The sequence below is a fragment of the Pundamilia nyererei genome, unplaced genomic scaffold (genome assembly GCF_000239375.1).
Source record: "Pundamilia nyererei isolate P.nyererei 1_Seehausen unplaced genomic scaffold, PunNye1.0 scaffold00887, whole genome shotgun sequence".
In the NCBI taxonomy this organism is placed as follows: domain Eukaryota; kingdom Metazoa; phylum Chordata; class Actinopteri; order Cichliformes; family Cichlidae; genus Pundamilia; species Pundamilia nyererei.
Genome location: NW_005188288.1, coordinates 44,172 through 49,691, shown reverse-complemented (window position 1 = coordinate 49,691; position 5,520 = coordinate 44,172).

The window sequence follows — 5,520 nt, the reverse complement described above, 5'->3', positions numbered from 1 at the left end:
GTGGAGTGGAGCTTGTTGTTGGTGTGTGAAGAAACTGTAAGTTTGCTTTGTTTCCTCCTTTAACAGTTTGTCTTTAGGAACTTTACTGTTTGTTCAGCTCATGTTTGATTTCTTCACACAACAAACTGTGTGTGTTTTTATTTCCGGTCTCTCCATTAAATTCAGTGTGTAATGTTTTCCGACGAGGCCGAGTGTGTCCGCCATTTTCTCTCTGTGTGTATCATCAGATTCCGGGAATCAGACCAAACACACTGAATGTGTCCTGAGCTGGACCAGAGACACTCTGAGCTTCGGGTGTTTTTATTTACAGGGACAGCAGGAGACAAAGAGCAGATTTTGTAAATGAATATTTTGTATAGATGTGTGTTAGATATAGATTCAACATGTCGGTCTTAAAAGTACTGCGCCACAAACTGCTGGCTCCGCCCCAACAGGAAGAAGTGCTACAAAACACACGAAAGTTATTATTGTTCATTAAAACTAAACTCAGAAGTAAAACTAGATCTGAAAAAACAAGTTAAAATACAAATAAAAACTGCACACAAAAATTAAAACTAAATTGTTGATAATGATCAATTAAATGATTTTGGAAAATTCAAAACCTAAATAACTTTTTACAGGAAATGTCCTGCTAGTGTTTTTTAGTTTAGTTAAAAAAAAAATTAAAATTAAAATAAATAAAAAAAACAACATAAAAATTAAAAACCTGCCTTATTATTCTTTGATAGACAAATTTATTTAGATGTTGGATTTCTCCAAGACTGTGAGTCACTGCTATCAAAGAGGTCAATGTTTTTATTATAAAATCCGCATTAATCTAAATCAGTCTAGCCTCTGACATAGACCTGAATACATAATAAAAAAAAAAAAATCTAAACTGAAAGAAGCAAACTAACCGAAATTAAAAAGAATTGAAAACACAAAGTGAAAAAGAAATGCAAATAAAAGCTAATTAGAAATTACAAAAGTATAACAACTCTGCTGTCTGTGGTTATGTTTCGGGTGGGGGTTTCAGCCACCCCAGATGCCTTCCTTCATTTGTCTGTCACTCACTGAGATCCTTTAAAGATGCATATGTACCTGCCACAGTGTTATTTAAAGTTCTCACCCTCTTTGTATTCAGAGACAGCAGGTGGAGGGAGAGCAGAGGACTTTGTACAGTGTTGTTTAAAACAGACGTAGCTTCGATTCAGGAGGTCGGCCTCTGTTAAACTTATCATGAACTGTTGGCTCTGCTCAAACTGTTCACACTGAAATGGAGGAAATAAAGATGGAGGAAAAAAAACAGGTTTTACATTGCTCAGACTGAACAAAAGTTACTGTATGAAATTTAAAACGCTCTATTAATAAATCAGAACATTTAAAAATGCTTCAGTCACAGTTATATTATATTATATTAACAGTATAAGTCAGACATCGAACTGTGACATAAAAAAAACCTTAGCTTTTTTCTTGGTGAGAAAAAAGTTTAAAGAAAAATCAGTTTTATATTTTTATATATGGATTTGATTTGTATGGGACTTTTATGTATTTATTATAAATTAATACGGAATTCAACCTTTTGTGCTCTGTCTGTATAAAATGTAGACTGTTCCACAGTATCAGTGCTAGGGATGGGTACCGGTATCGGTTCTGATATAAACGGTAGTAACCAGACCGAAAAGCAGTGCACATTTTGGTGCTTTATTTCGGTGCTTTTTTTCCCCAGAGATGTCATACACATTGGATTCTAGCCAATCATTTTACCTTTGCAAGGATAGTAGGCGGGTCCAGGTACGTACGTTCTTTTAGTGCCCAAGGCGAAGCGGACAAAAGTCTGGCTGTACTTCACAGCAAAAGACGCAAACTCAGCAGCTTGCAAAGGTGATACTATGCAAAAGTGATAACACCTCGAATCTGACGACGAACCTGGCTATGTATAGCGTTTTTTAAAAGCCGAGAAATGCACCGTGTGTTAGCAGCCTGTTATCGGACCCGGAGTTAGCAACATCCCCCAAAAACCCGAAGAATAGAGTCCTGGCCCCTAGCCCTGCCAGTGTAGCAGAAATGATGAGGATGATGATGCAGCAGCAGCCGTTCTTCTCTGCGTGAGTAGCTTCATGTTGTTCGTGTGTAATTTACGTTGAGTAGGCTAACCACGTTATTACATTAATGCATGTAAGGTGAACTAGCAAACATCATCATAGCTACATGCGGCTGTCTTCTTGTTTGATGGCAGATGCTCCCTTTACCCTGGACAAAAAGGCTAAAATGACCAAAGAAAAAGTGAAAACAGTTAAACATGAGAGGTTTTTGGACAAAGTTTGTGTTTTTTCCATTGTTTAAGCACTGCTTCCAGCCAAGAGTGATACCATATCTGCCCTATAGCTGCAGAAAAGGCTAACATTGTTATCTTTTTACAAAAAAAACAGCTGAACATGAGAGGTTTGTGGACCAATTTTGTGTTCTCCATTCTTTAAGCACCGGTTCAAGCACCGTCTAAGCACCGGCACCGTTTCAAAAGTACCGGTTTGGCACCGGTATCGGATAAAACCTAAACGATACCCATCCCGAGCGAGACTTTATCAAAGGTGTGAGCATCACAGCAGAGGCCTTTGTGTCAAAGTAACTGAGTATAAAACACAGAAAAACATGAAGGAGATTTTCCTGGCCTGGGAGTTATAAAAATATTCTGCAGTAGATCAAAAACGAAAGAAAACCATTAATCAACATATGAACACTACCTGATGCTGCTGAAGTGAAGCAGAGCAAAGTTACAGAGGTTTTAGAGACACAGCTAAGCGTTTTGCAATTTTGCATAATTTTAAAAAGTTTAAATTTGTTCAGTAGCCTATTGAACAGCAGAAATGAGGCTTTTTTTTGGAAGTAAGTAAAAGGAAAAAAAAACAGCGTCCGACAGCCTGTAAACAATGGCAGACTTGTGCGTAACAAGCAAGCGAATAATGCAGAAAAAAGATTTTTAGACGGGAAACTGTTCTTGAAGTGAGGGAGAGAGAGAGAGAGCTGTGCCTGACGTGTGATTTTATCCTGGTGGAAGCAAAACAGCCAAAATCAGAGTGAATTCATGACGATGTTTATGTGAAGCGTAGTTTGGATCTTTTTTTGTTGCTGGTTCAGTCAATATTGTTTGGAGAGAGATCAAACCCGCAGCTTCAGAATGTAGCGCAAAAAGGGCGTAAACACAAAGCTCAGAATCAGCGAACTGTCGGCTTTCAGCCCCTACCGTGAGAAAGGCGACATCTCACTGATTCTGATCCATGATCCATAAACGCTTTGTGTTTACGTCTTTGTGCAGAATCTGTGTACCTGCTCTCATTTACTGTTTTAGCTGTTTGGTGGTTGTTGACATTTTGTGAGATTTAATCTGAGATTCTGGCATTTCAAGCAAATAAATTTATATTAAAAAATTGATTTGGGATTTTAATGAATCAATATCACGTTATCCAAGCTAGAATCGATTTTAATAGATAAATCGATAAAATCAAAACCCACCCCTAGAAACAAGTGGCTCTCGTGTCTTTCACTATGTCATTATAGTTCTTTTAAGCGGAGTGTCACGGCGGGGTGCACCGTGTGAAGAATGAGGCAGACCCAGATGCAGACACGGTGGAGACAGAACGTAGTTTCAAAAATAAAGCGAGCCTTTATTGGCTGATTGCAGAAGAAAAAACATGAAACTAGGGAAACCAAGGAGACTATGAACACTGTGTTAACAGAAGGCCGTGACACTCAGTGAAACAATGAGGTAAACCTATGAAAACTGTGGTGAGGTTAACAGACGATCTGACACTGACTGAGTGGAACACACAGACTAAATACACATAAGGAATGATCAAAGGAAGTAGAATCACATGGGGAAAACAGCTGACAACAATTAACACAATGACAGGACACGTGAAACTAAATATAATAAACACAAAACACAAAGCTCTTTCAAAATAAAACAGGAAACATAAGGAGACACAGACATGACTTGAACTTGACAAACAAAAAAAACTTGGACATGAAACATGGCAGAATGTAACTAGATAAACTGAAATGAAACTAGACTAAAAAGAATAACAAAAACACCAAGAAACTCAGAATACTGGGTCACATGACCCAGGACCATGACACGGAGCTTATGAACCTCAAGTTTTGTGGCTTTTCACAGGCGCTCAGTTTTACGGCAAAATCGCCTAAAGCTGCGGATAGCTTCTGTGATCCAGGGTGGGGATTTAATAGTGCTGCCTTTCTAGTTTTAAGAGGAGCCACTTTATCTCAAATTTTTAGACACTGCGAATTGAAGGAGGCCACATGCCATTCAATATCATCCGTTTCAGGTAGATTATTATCAAACAGCTGAACAAATTCCATTGACACAGCTCAGCTGCTTGGGAGTAAACACAGGACTGATCTGTTCATCATTTAAATCCATAGTGATTTTCCTGTCTCCATCAGTCTATGGAGAGGTGGAGGCTCCTGCGCCAGAGGCTCGGCTGTGTACCCCGCCCGCTTCCTCTTCCCGGGGAAAGCGGCGCTTACGCCGCCATAATATGGACCATTTTGAGCAACTCCCGGTGGTGAGTTCCAGTGACTGTTTTTCGCACTCCTTGACTGATTCCTCACTCAAAACAAATAACGGACTCCTCTTCGATTCATGGGGAGTTTCCCTCCTAGATGACGATGTAGACTGGGAAGAATTTTTCTGCTCTGCTCCCCCAAAGACTGTTCAGTTAAAGACTGTAAATAGTGGTGGCAGAAAGACCAGAACAAGCCCTGATAAACCCGCCAGTATCACACACCCAGTCACTATTTCCACACCCATCACTCAGCCGTTTCCTGCCAGCATGGTGGCCCAGATTCGGCCTTCCACTTCCACCATTTCACCTTCTCAGGTGAAGACAACTAAGGCTCAGCCTGTCCCTAGAACACCACCTCAGATGGCTAGAGCCCAGCCAGCAACCACTCCTGTTCCAGCTCCCAGGACGAGGGCAGCTGTGACCCAGTCTACCTCCACACCTGCTCCCGTTTCTCGGGTGGGGGTGACTGGTGTCCAGCCACCTCCCGAGCCTGTCCCAACGCCCAGGCTGAGGGCAGCCAGAACCCAGCCTGACTTCCCTAGAGGCACGGAAGAGATAGCCGCTCCACCTGTCAGTCCACCACTTTATCCACCTCCTGATCCAGCTTTGCACGCCCTCACACTATCCCTAGTTAGGCTAGCTGACCTGTCCCCTGCTCAGGCACCCGCCTTACTAGCCCAGGCGGTAGCTTTATCTCCTTCACTAGCTCAGTCTGTAGCTCAGCCATTAGCCACACCAACCTCAGCTCCGTCGTCAGCCTCACCTACCTCAGTTCATCCCTTAGCATCTCCACTTCAGTCAGTTCCCTCGCCTGCTGTTCAGCCTCCACTCCAGTCCCCTGTAGTTCAGTCTCCTCCTGCCCTCCAGTCCCCTGTAGTTCAGTCTCCTCCTGTCCTCCAGTCCCTTGTAGTTCAGTTTCCTCCTGCCCTCCAGTCTCCTGTAGTTCAGTCTCCTCCTG